The sequence below is a fragment of the Lepisma saccharinum genome, unplaced genomic scaffold, assembly GCF_977018435.1.
Source record: "Lepisma saccharinum unplaced genomic scaffold, izLepSacc3.1 HAP1_SCAFFOLD_232, whole genome shotgun sequence".
Taxonomy (NCBI): domain Eukaryota; kingdom Metazoa; phylum Arthropoda; class Insecta; order Zygentoma; family Lepismatidae; genus Lepisma; species Lepisma saccharinum.
In genome coordinates, this window is record NW_028143009.1 from 429,129 (window position 1) to 444,308 (window position 15,180).

The following is a 15,180-nucleotide window of genomic DNA, read 5'->3' on the forward strand; positions in this document are numbered from 1 at the left end:
ACGATACACTCCCTGATGACACCATATGTAGTGTTATTCTCATAGGGGAAAAATCATATGTTTATGATGTAAGAAATGAGAGAGTCACAGAACAATTCTAGAAGATTTTTGCACAATGCATTGTCTTAGTACTAGATATGCAAGTTGAGGCTGGTGTCCAATTAAAATATTGAGCATATTCCAGGTAACATATTAACATAACAGCAACAAGTATTTAAGCATATATTACATTATATTATTGTGTAAGCAAAAGCTCTTATGAGCATTTTTGCCTTAGTTTTAAGTGTAGCCAAAACAATATCAAGGGAGGGCATATTTTTGACAAGTTTATGTACAACAAACTGAGAGATGTAGCTTTTACACACATGGGCAAATCTGTCTGTTGAGGCTTCTTCTTTTCTACACTAGAATTCAAAATTCTTTAGATTTAAATATGTACACACATGGCCGATTGGGCTATATGCCCCCCCTTGACATAATTTTAAGTGGCATATGAACTCTTCTTCTCTACACTAGGATTCAAAATTCTTGGGGATTAAGAGCATATCACACTTGAAGAAATGGGGAATAAGAGGATCTTGGCATAATTTTAAGTGTGGGCAAATCGGGCTGTTTAATGAAATGACCTCTTCTTTTCTACACCTATAAGTGGTGCTCATCCTATCACAAATCACACTACTGGCTTTGGACGAGAATGCTTATCTACGTTTCTTGGATATTTCCGTTGATATTTATGCGATTTATGTCCGGCATTTCTGGATGCAGAAAGTTGACATGTAAGTTCTTAATATGTGTTAACTTATAACAGCTGAATGAAAGGAAAAATATTTCCTAAAATCCTGCCAATCACTGAAAGATTAAAAACATTAGTAGAATCATTACTTGAGGCATGCACAGTGGCGACAATTATGGAGTGTGAAGGGGCAGATGACCCCGCACTATGCTAAACATTATCTACCAAGGGAAAGAAACTGTCCTGGTCCTCCCCCTCCCCCCACCTTGCCCCATCAGTTTTGAAACCCAATCGCCGCCACTGAGCATGCATCGCATAAATATTTACAGTAACATCATATAATATTATATTACGTTATTAGAACACTTCGTACTCGGTAAATAAAAAAGAAAAAATAATAAGGAAAGGGTGGGATTTGAACCTACGATGTTTCGATCTTGACGAAAACAGGAAAAAAGAACGAAAGCGCTGTCATCTAACCAACTACTCCAGGAGATTGCTAAGACAAAACTCAGTAAAACATGTTAATCTCAGTTGAAGCAACATTGTGCCGGAGTTTCGAACCATTTTTCGCCAAGAACCAAGGAAAAGACACACTTTGCAGAATCGTTTGGTGTTGTGCAAGGTATCTTTACAAAACATTTCGCATAAAATAATCATAAATTTGCCTTCTTGCATTCAAATGTGACCGCAATTCTTTCCAGGTGGATGAGAACCTGTTCAGTGTTTCACAATGCACATACATTTTCCTATTTTCAAATCCAGAACGAAGAATATTGAAATATTTTCAACAGTCGTATTTCTACTTAACATTTTTTGGTACTAATTTACTATCCTTCGGACACATTTATTTATTTTTACAGAAGAAACTACTTACCGTAATTAGTTCCTGTAGCATTGTCGAACATCAGGAAGGTGTTTTGTGTGATTTGGGAATGTTTCAGAGCTGAAATTCATGTTGTTCGTTGAAAATTAATTCTCCGACGGAGATAGCGTTTGGCGCGTACATCTTCGTATACCATGAAGTTCGTACACCTTCATACACCATCACCTTCATACACCGTCGTGACTATCATGACGTGTCGTGATTGTGTTTTGTTGGTATCCAGTGTTTCGAACTCCCTGCGTTTGCGACGAGAGTTAGAACTGTGGATCGAGGGTTTGGAGAATGACGTGTGGTGGGTGTGTTGTAAAGTTTGTGCCGGGTGTGGACAAACCATTGGCGCTAGCCGCACGAACCATTGGCGCGTGGATAGGTTAGTAGGGCCACGCAAAGGTTTCAATAGTTAAAAAGATAGCCCCACGAACCATTGGCGCTAGCCCCACAAACCATTGGCGCGTGGATAGGTTAGTAGGCCACGCAAAGGTTTCAATAGTGAAAAAGATAGCCCCACGAACCATTGGCGCTAGCCCCACAAACCATTGGCGCTAGCCCCACGAACCATTGGCGCGTGGATAGGTTAGTAGGGCCACGCAAAGGTTTCAATAGTTAAAAAGATAGCCCCACGAACCATTGGCGCTAGCCCCACAAACCATTGGCGCGTGGATAGGTTAGTAGGCCACGCAAAGGTTTCAATAGTGAAAAAGATAGCCCCACGGACCATTGGCGCTAGCCCCACAAACCATTGGCGCGTGGATAGGTTAGTAGGCCACGCAAAGGTTTCAATAGTGAAAAAGATAGCCCCACGAACCATTGGCGCTAGCCCCACGAACCATTGGCGCTAGCCCCACGAACCATTGGCGCTAGCCCCACAAACCATTGGCGCTAGCCCCACGAACCATTGGCGCGTGGATAGGTTAGTAGGCCACGCAAAGGTTTCAATAGTGAAAAAGATAGCCCCACGAACCATTGGCGCTAGCCCCACAAACCATTGGCGCTAGCCCCACAAACCATTGGCGCTAGCCCCACAAACCATTGGCGCTAGCCCCACGAACCATTGGTGCGTGGATAGGTTAGTTGATTAGGTTGGGATACATAGTTAAAATTTGGTGTCATAACGCGAAAAATAAAGTTAAAAAGAAATAGATTTGATTAAGTTTGCCGACGGGCTTTTCTTGAGTTCCGAAGGTTGAAACACTGCATAACAATAGAAAATCGAGAAAAAACAAGGCCGATGCGTCATTCCTACGCGTTATTATTTACGAAGGTGTGCGCGCCATGTTGTGTGTGAGGCAAACGGAAAGGTAGGAGGAAGAAGTAGTCGTAAGGTGAAAAATTGCTCTTACTTTCATCAAACCAACGTCAATACACGTTCAGGAGTGTTCCGCGAAGCAGATACGTAAGTTTGAATGTCAAAAATTTGGCAAAAGAGAAGCCGGACGCGAAATTATGTAGGAAGGTGTACTCGCGATATTGTGTCTCAGGCAAGGGAAAACACCTACCAGAAAGACGTTCTGGTAATGTGAAAAATTGCAATTAATTTCATCAAAACAACGTTAATACACCTTCAGGAATGTTCCGCGAAGCAGATACGTAAGTATCAATGTCAAAAATTGACGAAACCAAAAAAATAGAGGTGTCCGAAGGATAGTAAATTTTTACCCATTTTTTTGTCTACTCATATAATTTATTACTGCTTTAGGGTATCTTTACTTTATGGAATGTGGAAGAATGAAAAAAAAATCACGAGCGTTTTCATTCAGGAAGAAGAAATGTTGCAAAGTTGGCTACTCATAGTTGGCTCTGAAGCGCTATGCTGCCAAATTTACGAATTCCGGACTTTGAAATTTTTCAGGGCGGTCAAATAAGATGTTGCGAAGTGTACAATGTTTAGCCGTTCCGTTTGCCTGAGCTCATTATTCAAAACGAATATGTTTATCTTTGCTGAAGAGCACTCTTCTGTAGATAATATTTTATTGGGTAAAGTTTCGTAATTCAGGTTCTGCTGAGGCCACAATCACGGATAATCACAGGAAATTGAATCAAGCCGTAAAGAAATCCGGAAAAGAATAATGATAGCCGTGTTCCAGGATGAGAATCGTAACTGAAATTTAGCACTGCTAGCAGACGTCTGTATCTCGGTAACTTTTGTGTTTAAGAGAGGGAATGGTTCAATGTAGAGTTATATTGTATAAAATGAGTATTTTAAAATTACGTCCACGCATTTACCTAGGTAAATATAATAAAAGTTGAGGAAAGTATAGTCTTAATCATTTCTTCTTTCCCAACTGATTCCAGGACATTTGTGCATCCCGAAGAAACTATTCGGAATATTGGCACAAATGATGCCATTTGAGGATTGTCCCTGAAAACCCTGGACGTATAGCGTTCCTAGGTTTTATCTGGCTATCAAAATCCATTCTGTCACCACATGAAAAGCCACACATTTATTAAATGAAGTCTATCTACGAAGTTCTAACTTTGCTACATAAAATGAGCAGAAAATTGTTTTGATAAAGCTAATCCCAGCTTCTCTTTAAAAGTGAATTACAATGTTAAAATTAGTATTTTCCTCCTTGCTACAAAATTGAAAATAACATAATGAGTGTTATTTTAATATTCGTATGCAGACTTAAGAGTGCAGGGTCCATTAGTCGAGGATCTCCTGTTGAATTGCGACGACATTATTTCAACCTCGTTAATGTTAAACAACACCTCTCGGGTGTTGAAGATGAAACTGGCAGTGTAGCCAAGATCACCAAAAATTTGTGTATATTCGAGTACAAGAGCTTGTCACAATTTTCTACTGCCACATTTTTCATTCAGATTTGAAAGTGTAAAAAAAATATCAACCAGGCCATCCAACATTTTGACACACTGTTCCAATGAACGAGGAAAGGGTATTTAATATTGGAATATGTTGTGGCAATTTTTCAATGTGTTGACTTTAGTTCATTTTTACTACAAAATGGTCCAAAAATGGACAACAGTAAAGTTTCTACTATTGGTGTATAAGATTTTACAAGTCACCCTACTGAGTATTTATACTTTTCTGTCCATCTTGTGTCGAACAACTTGAGAATGTTACAGAACTTCCCTAGCTATCTTGCACTGCATTTTTTACAACCAAATTACTTTGAGAAGATTGATTGATTTATTTGCATTATTTTACTTCGCTTTTTGTGCCACTTTTGGCTATACGAAGATCGAGATGAATGATGACATGATGAAATTGATCAATAGACACCCACAAACACCCATGGCTATTCCGGGATTCGAACCCGGGACCCACGATATACTAACCACGGGGGACTGCTTCTTTGAGAAGACTCGAGGGGAAAAAAACTATAACTGATTTGACATTCCCAATATCGCAGAAATTCCACAGAAATCGCCAATAGCCAGGGTTAAAATATGTGCTGAACAATGTACAAAAATTGCTTTTAGACACTTCTCTGAAATTACCATCTATTACACCTCTTGAATTAACAACCAATTCCATCAGCATCATCATATTCTTCACCAACTATTTTTGTTTCTAAATCCACACCAACTCAACCCAGAGAGAGTAGAAGTATTAATAGCTGAAGCTAACCCAGATGCAGTTACAATCTCCACTAGGGACAAGGTTCCCATTCCGATCTAGAGTTTGGAAAATGGTTTTTCGATTTTCGTGATTATCAAACAGTTAAGAAATTTCAAATTATCAAAAAATTAGAACCTGAGAAATACTTAAATCTTGAATGGTAACAAACCATATCGGGAACTTCTAATGAAAATATAATGTTCGCGCTATAAATTCACAAGCAGCTGCTTCGGGCAGAAATTATTACATGTGGCATTATAGAATTTGTGAAATATCAGGAGTTTTCTGACTATTTTCCAGAGACATTCCGAAGTAAATAGCAGACATTTGCTTTGCAGTCCCATCTGGTGTGTGGAATTAATTTCTTTACCATCCGTATCCCGTTCTATACGCTTGTAATTTATGAGAACAAAATAAATCTGAAGAAATTTTTAGGAGCAAGTCTCTGGGCATAGCGGATACAACAGGTAATCTGGTAAATTTACTGAACCAAGAAGGGGGTGGTTGGACCCGGTAACCCCCCCCTTAAATACGCCCATGGGTAATATGTCAACTGCTCTTCCTCACTGGCTACGACATTTCCACAGTGACTGAGCTTGTAGAAAATGAGATAGAAGGCGGAGATAGCGGGAATATTTTCTAGATATTCTGGTAAGAGATGGTCACCTTACGAATCCTTTGATCCACCATAGTAATATTATACTAGTCCTTCACCTTAAGTTCATTTCGTGCTTATCTCTGGTCACCCTCTTATCCTTCGTCATCCTTATCTTTGTTCGCCCTCTGTGTCTCGTCGCCTCCATCATTCGTTATTCTTATCTTTGTTCGCCCGCTGTTTCTCGACCCCTCCTATCTTTCGTCGCCCTCTAAACCTTCGTAGTCCTCATTCTTCGCAATTCTTCTCTTGATCGCCCGCTGTCCAACGTTGCCCTAAAATCTCTCGTGAACTCCTCTCTTTCATACTTTCCGTACTTATCTTTGTTCGCCCCCCTGCCTCTCGTAGACTACTAACTTTCGTCGCCGTATAAACTTTATTCGCCCCATCCTTCGTCAGTCTTATCATTGTTCCCTGCAGTCTCTCGTTGTATCCTATCTTTCGTCGCCAACATCCTCCTTCATCCTCACCTTTGTTCGCCCCCTCTCTTTCGTCGCTTCCTATCATTTGTCCGTCTCTCACCTTCTTATCATTCGTCGCCATTATCTTTCATTATGATTCATCGCTCCCTATCTTTCATCGCTTTTCATTATTTGTCGCCGTTATGTTTTCTCGTTTCTTATCTTTCGTCGTCCCCTTATCATCCGTCGCCCCTATTTTAGTCACTCGTTGCACTCGTCTTTAAGTTTCCTCCTATCCCATAACTGTAGTTCTTAATAAAATACTTCAATATTTGCTATATTTCACTTCAAATGAACATACTATTCAAGAAATAAGTAAGGCTCTTGAGGGTTTATCGCCCCATCCACCCGGCCTCTTCAAAGATGCCTCCGTCATGTTTATTCCGCTCTTGTATGTTTCTTAATTGGCACTATGTGTGTTATATTTCATTCCAATGGTGTAAATTATTTATCAATATACGAAAAAATGATTCTCTGTGGAAAATAGCCCACGACGCCCCCTCAAGGGTTTCATAGGGGGAACCTCCCCCCCTTTAATCCGCTCTTGAGTCCGCTTGACGTTTTGGTTCAATTCTTGAAGCTCTCGTTGCATAAAACAGAGAAAATAAATATAGTGATGGACAATTTGCTAGAAATGGAGAAACTAAAATATTCAAAACTTAATTCCTCGGTGTTAAACTACCAACTACATCAAACAGAATGTGTAATAACTTAAATTGGAACCTCATTATAATGATAATACATTCACGTTTTACGTATATTTCTAAACAAACAAATCCTCCTGTTCATAATGTACGTCAAACATTGTTAAGTGTTTAAGGACATTTGAAATGCAACCGATATCATGAAACTATAATTAGTGTCCTCGTAATATAAGGCAATCGAAAAGCCTTATATTAACATAGAAATATATAATGATTAGTTATGTTAGTATGATGAACATAAATTTAATTTATTGGTGTTTTACAACAAGGTTGTGACAACAGAACCAAACAATTGGTTTAATCCTCAACAGAGGGAAGTCCTTATGTGAAACGGGATAGTTTGAAGGACAATAATTCCCTTACTACAGAATCATGTAAGTGTACAAGTTTGTATCTCAGCATTCACGTGACATGGACGAGCAGTGAGGTACAATTTTAGTTTTCATGTTTATTTTTGCAAAGTTTGAAAAGTTGAAAAGGTCATGTTAGAGCGAAATATTGATTAAAAAAATAAATTACATAGTTTAAGATGAAGAACCAAAATGATCATTGCAGGAGCTACGTCAGTGAATTAGATGTGTTATGTTGCACGTGGAAATCTATATCATTCGAAATTACTGAAGTTTTTTTTCAGTTTTAAGTAGAATATTGTGTTTTGCTGATTTTGTATTTTTAAAAAAGTCAAATGAACAAGGTCCTCAACCTCACATTTTTTTACTCATTTGAAGTTTGGCATACTAGAAGGGACATCTGGGGTAGGAAAATGTACAAAGTTGTAGATCCATATATTTTATTTTTCCACAATTGCAGTGGTGCAAACTGTGCGATTTTGTTAGTTTTTATCAACATTTTGTTAACTTTAATTTGGAATATTTCGGCAATCAGGATGCCTATAGAAGTCATACGGAGGGCGTTAGAATGGTCTAGAAGGGCTCTTTCACTCGAGATATAGCATGTCTATGTTAGGGTAATAGAAGAATTGAAGATGTAGTGGAGGTTGATCGTTTCAACGTCCGACCTTGTCCATGGTCGATTGATTCTAGGGCCTATTTTGACTAAAATTAAGCTATATTTTCATATCATCTGCGCATTTAGCTAGTCTGTAAGTGTAACAAATTGTCCGTCATGCTACGAGCTCTAAATTGCTACTACTATGATGATGACCCCTGAACAGGGGTCACATGACCCCCTGTTGATTGGCTGAGCTCGTCCAGGAATTGAGGTCATGTCACGCCCCTGTTGGGTGGCTGAACTGGTCCAGGAATTGGGGTCACGTCACGTCCCTGTTGATTGGCTGAGCTCGTCCAGGAATTGGGGTCATGTCACGCCCCTGTTGGGTGGCTGAGGTGGCCCAGGAATTGGGGTCACTTCATGCCCCTGGCAGGAATTCTGAGAATTAAGCTGGTTCGGGAATGTCTCGCCCTGGTCACGTGACCCCTGTTCATTGGCTGAGTGTGTGTATACAGGGTGGTGCAAAATTCAGTTTACAACGCGGAGGAGGTGAATCGCCAAGTGAAATGAAGACGAAAATGTAAATGGAATTTTGTCGAATGACGCACCGTGTCAGAGCTAGAGGATGCCGAAATCGTGTGAAAATGGACTTCACACTTCCATATGCCGACAAATAGTACTCATAAAGATGATGCGGCACGATATCCCCAAAGAAAACACACCTGGGCTAGCGAATGATGCACAAATCGCGTGTCTAAAATGAATGCGGCAGGGATTCTCCACAAGAAGTGAGGGATTCTCGGGAATACGTATGTCCGACATAGAACGCAGGTATCGAATGGAGGTACAAAGGGAAATGACGGAGGTCACAGCACATGAAGAACATTTTGCCAGGAAGTGTCCGAAAAGCAGGCTGCAGAAGGAGATTCCCCAGAGAAGAGGGGACACAGACAACATGTGCAAGAGGTGTATGATGACACACACGTACACAAGTAGTATTCTTTATTGGCTGTGGAAATGACATACGACACATATCACAGACGTTGTTGAAAATGTCCGCCAGCCACATCTACACACAGACGGCATCGGCATAGCAGGGACGCTCTGGTATGCTCAAATACGTTGGGCATGTCAGTGATCATCCCTGCAACGAGGTCCTCCACACTTTCCACCGGGGTTTCGTAGCCTCTTCATTTCGCCCCACAAGAAGAAATCTAGCATTGTGAGGTCGGGTGACCGAGGTGGCCACAGAACAGGTCCACGCCTACCAATCCATCTATCACCGTATGTATTGTTGAGTACAGCTCTGACTCGGCGGTCAAAATGTGCAAGGGCACCGTCATGTTGATACCATACATCTTGCCTAATTGCAAGGGGTACATTTTCCAACAGTTCACGTAGAACTTCCCGTAGGAACACACAATAGTTCCCACCGGACAAAGTATTGGGCAACACGTACGGACCTATCAGGTTGTCCCCGACAATGCCACACCACACATTCACTGCGAACCGTCGCTGAAAATGACGCCCAATGATTGCATGTGGGTTTTGCACATCCCACACGTGACTATTATGGGTATTGAAGACGCCTTCTCTGGTGAATAGTGCCTCGTCGGTCCAAAACACTGCATTTGGAAAATTGAGGTTTGCAAGGATTTGTTGCAAATACCACTGACAAAAATCAAGGCGTAGGGGAAAGTCCGTCGGCTGCAGGTGTTGCACCCTCTGCACTTTGTATGGGTGCATACCCTCATCGTGCAGCACGCGTAACACATTGGTATGGTGCGTGTGTCGCACATGGGCAATGGCACGGGTGCTGGTGCCTGGCGTCTCCCGTATCCTGTCCAACACTTCGTCCTCAAATTGGACACTGGAATCCCCTTCTGCAGCCTGCTTTTCGGACACTTCCTGGCGAAATGTTCTTCATGTGCTGTGACCTCCGTCATTTTCCTTTGTACCTCCATTCGATACCTGCGTTCTATGTCGGACATACGTATTCCCGAGAATCCCTCACTTCTTGTGGAGAATCCCTGCCGCATTCATTTTCGACAAGCGATTTGTGCATCATTCGCTAGCTCAGGTGTGTTTTCTTTGGGGATATCGTGCCACATCATCTTTATGAGTACTATTTGTCTTCATATGGAGGTGTGAAGTCCATTTTCACACGATTTCGGCATCCTCTAGCTCTGGCACGGTGCGTCATTCGACAAAATTCCATTTACATTTTCTTCTTCATTTCACTTGGCGTTCACCTCCTCCGCGTTGTAAACGGAATTTTGCACAAAATATATATATATATTGGTTGGCATTGGATCTGCCGAACCCTGTAGCTGGGTTGTTAGCATATTGGGCTGCGACGTCTAGGGTCTTGGGTACGAGTCTCGCTCGGGCATGCTTGTGTGTGAATGTCTGTTCGCCAATTTTTATTATTTCATTATTCATCCTCATCGTTGGGATTAGCCAAGAAACACAAAATGCGAAGTAAAATATAATAAATGAAAATAATAATTATTCTCCTGACCAAAACAATTTATTTCAGCTCTATGTAGCCAGAGATACTCAACATATCACTGGATAAAACTAACTCACAATAACTGCACGTGCCTAGCGTGATGCACGAAGGCCGGCGAATAAAGTGGCACTGGCTTATATGCTATGGTATAAATATAAGATGGGGAAATCTGTCACAGCGATAATTCGTTCACAGAAGCGCCGTAATTATCTATAATTTGTGTCTCTGTTCTGACATGTCGTGTTGGAAATATGGAGGAAATTTGAGAAACAAATGACAAATGTATTTTATACCTATTATGAAGCGTTTGTAACATATTATTACGATATTTCCATAGGCATATTTGTTTGTCTCTTAGCGACTAACAAATTTAGCTGTATTGACCGTTGGCATGCCGCATTCCAGTGGAATTGTATCTTTGCAGACAGATAGTTGCAAAAGACGAAGCAGTAAGGACACTGTTGTCTAAGCACATACAGGATTGGTCAAAATTATTGCATTAAGTAAGTTTTTTTCTTAAGTAAGTATTATGTTAGTGTTGCCTAGTAAATTGAGAGTCTCTAGATTAATTCCCGGCTGTCTGTATTAAAATTGTTCTCAGACAGCAGTGTTGTGGATTAGTAAATTAATAGATTCTCGGCAACTAAAATCTTCTGTGACTCGCTCGTTTTTCACATCATAAACAAAAGTTTTCTCTGCGATAAGAATAACAGTACATAAAGTGTTGTCAGGCAAGGGTTCATGGAAATCGCACACAATCTTGATATTAGTCCTATCATTGACCACCACTTGTTTTCTTTTGGTTGTGTTGATGACAAACATAGGTAGGTGTGCTGTGACGTGCTCGCGGCATTCAAATAAAGTGGTAAAATTTTGGAAGCAAAAAAATTACAAAATATATTTTGTTAAACCACGAAGCCCACGACCACTTCACATCAGCACTGGCCAAACGTAGAGCAAAATAAAAAAAAAGAGGTTTGATGTCTTATAGCTGGACCTGTAAGAAAATGCACAAACCCGCAATCTTTTCCCTTTTTACTCAAAACCACCATTTATTACCTCTGGGGCAAAATCATCATTCATCCGAAATATAATATCCAGCTATAACCACAGAGATATCAAGTTTTGGCCCCCTTATGCTGACTCACAAAATATCGTGGATCTCGAGCATCCGATCCCAAGCATGCCGTATCCTTCCCCTTTTATTTAGCAGTCGCGATTAGCAATCGGTTTCCGTATTCTTGGTCGTCTAGCCACGGAAAACGGATCCAATCTCAACATGCACAAAACAAGATGGTTTATAGTTACGATCTTATCTTAATCCAATATGTAACGTAGCTCATTTCCCTCATTATTGCTTAAGTAAGATTTACAGTGAGTGTAAAAGGTGTTTGGACACCATTGATGGTACGTAAACAAGGGATCCGCTCAGGGTTGTGGGTGCAAGTAGGCGAGTGGAATGAAAAGCACATTATTCTATTTCACATACTTGTTTATCTGATACAACAGGAAAATACAAAATATAAAAAATAAACCATCTATAAACAATAATAACGAAAATATCACATATTTTGTACACAGAAAGTCTTTGCAAAAACAAAAACATTTAATGTTTTGTTGGATTTCCTTTGGCACGAATCACTGCCCGGTGAAATAGCGTTCTATTCTTCCTGCAATACTAATTTTAGGTCGGATTTGCTGGATATGTTTCTTTTTCTTATCTGTTCCTCTAATACACTCCATAATGTTTATATGGGGTTCAGATCTGGGGATTGAGAGGGTTGTGAAGTTGTTTTCGGGTGTTATATAACAGCCACAATTTTGTATTAAGGGCGGTATGCTTTGGATCGTTGTCCTGTTGAAACAAGTAATCATTACCCAAGTTCATTTGAGCCGCACTAGCGTTCAAATTATTCTACAATATATCAATGCATATGTACTGATCCATCGTTCCCTCTATGAAATGCAACTTGCCGACCCCAGCAGCACTCATACAACCCCATACTAAGAGTGAACCGCCACCGTGTTTGACAGTTGGGATTAAGGTTTGCGGCTCCAACTCTGTATTTCTTTGCCGCCATACCATATGCCTACCATCCGACCCAAATAAGTTGTACTTGCTTTCGTCCGAAAAAATGACCTTGTTCCAGAAGTCTGCATCGTAATTGCGGTGATATAGGGCAAATTCGAGGCACTTCTTTCTGTTTATTGCACTAACCCAAAATTTCTTCCTTGCCACGCGTCCATGGTAGGCATTTCGTCGGCATACGTTACGAACTGTACCGGAGGAAACTTGCTTACCTCGGTCTTGAAGGCTTGCAGCCAACGTCGGAGCACTAGTTTTGGGGTCTTTTTTTTTTTTGATACCTCGAAAAATAAACCGTTCGTCTTGCACAGAAAGCACTCTTGGTGGTCCACTCCTCGGCTTATTTTCTACTGTTTTTCTTTCGCTAATGCGATCTATGATCACGTGCACTGTTGATTTTGGAATTCATGGCAAGCGTGATATTTTCCTTCACGATTTGCACTGGTTGTGTAGCCGGATAACTTGCCGACGTTCAAAAACTGTGAACTCTCTCCTTCCGGGACCTATGTTGCACTATCGTGTTCAATGAGGCTGAGCTATTGCGGTACTGAGACTTGCAAACTGACATCTGTGAGCCCGGAGCTTGAAGGGGTCAGTGGTACGTGTATGGCAGTCCAGGTGTATTGATTATGTTTCACAGAGGTCCTTTTTAATGTTTTATTACTAAGTGTCCAAAGACTTTCTGTGCCCATAATTTGTGGCATTTTTGTTATAATTGTCCATGGACTGTAGGGTGTTTCATTTTTCCAAAGATGTGATTTTCATATGACTTTGCTTACGCCCCGAGTCTCATTGATATAAAAGATATATATGCCAAATTTCAAGAAGATTGGATAATATTTAGGGGTTGCACACATTGATCACTTTTATCTCAAACTAGTGAAATTTCTAATATTAAAGTGCTTTGTACTAATGGGCTTCTCATGTATTTCTATAACTTTAAAATGGGAACCAAAAGAGAAAAGGTGCCTAGTGGTGAGTTTTTAGGAGCTCGGCTCCCTTCAAAGGAACAAGTACTTTTAGTTTTTATTTACCATCACAAGGAAATGAAAGAAACACGTTCGGATGCTGCTAAATCTACCAGTACTAAACTACAGGAAGTGTGGATTAAAGCAAATATCCCTCTTAAAGACTGAGGAGAATATCCATGCTGGTATACAGAAGCTGTACAAAGAATACCAAAATCTGGGTAAAGAGAAATCGAGAAACACGGATAAAGCAATTGTGAAACGGCAGATTTGGAAAGGTGATCTCGTCCAGTTATTTGACATTTCCCGGCAAAATGTGATGGACATGACTAGCGTATCACAAGAAGATAAAGAATTTCTTAGGTCACAAAGAGAAGATCGTATGAGTTCGCCAATGAGTGTAGTAGACAAGGTTTTCGCCTCGAAAGTAAGAACTAAGTGTACAAAAGAAGACAAAAATGATTCGTATAAGAATAAACATTACAAAGCTATCGCTGAAATCAATAAGACAGTTATACTGGAAGACTCATCTCCATCATCATCAGCACCTAGTGACGAAGAGACAGAGTTTTTGCCTCCAGCAACGAAGAAATTACGTTCAAGTCCTAGATTAAAACCTCTTGCTCAGACACTCACGTCTACTTGAGATCGGGAACAGCTCTCTATTCGACAAGCAACTTCATTTATAGCGACTGCAAAGAGCCTTGGCCACGATGTTTCAAAAATTTTCGTATCTCCAGCTACCGTTTACCGATCTCGGGCAATCAATAGAAGTAAAATGGCAAATAAAATCGAAGAGTCACTCTTTGAAAATCCTCCTCATTTGCTCTTGCATTGGGATTGTAAACTGTTGCCCCCAGTTGCCCACGGGAGTGTCAAAACTTTGGAAGATAGAGTTGCAGTTCTAGTGACTGGCAAGGATTTTGAGCATTTTCTTGGTGTACCTGTTGCCCTGAAAAGCACTGGTGAACAGATGGCTGAAGTAGTTATTCGGGAAGTGGACCGATTTGGGCTACGTGACAATATCATCGGTGTGTGTTTTCATACTACAGCATATAATACAGAAATGATCCAATGGGCATGTACCAGAATTGAAAGGGAATTCGGACGAACATTGTTGTGGTTGGCTTGCCGTCATCACACCCATGAACTAATATTAAAAGGAGTGTTGTGGCGTACCATCAAGTGATCCTGACATTCAGATTTTTCGGAAGTTCCAAAGTCTGTGGGCTTCACTTAATAAGAAGTCATATACGACAATGCTGGATGAAGAAGTCCCGTTCAAGGCTTTCTAGAAGAACAACGAGTGAAAATGGTTAACTACATCCAAAATGTCCTAAAAGACGGAAGTCGTCCAAGAGAAGACTACAAAGAGTTATTACAACTCTCACTCCTGTACCTAGGAGGTTGGTCTCAAAACGACTTCAGTTTCAGGATCCCAGGGGCTCTGCATCAAGCAAGGTGGATGGCAAAGGCAATATATGCACTTAAAATTGTCCTCTTCACTAAACACTTGAATATTCCTCAACGAGAATTGAAAGGAATGAAACGGGTTGCACATTTTGTCAGCCTTATACATGTTCGCTTTTGGCACGAGGTAATTGTAAGTCGATGGGCTATAAAGAATGATTTGGATATGGTGCA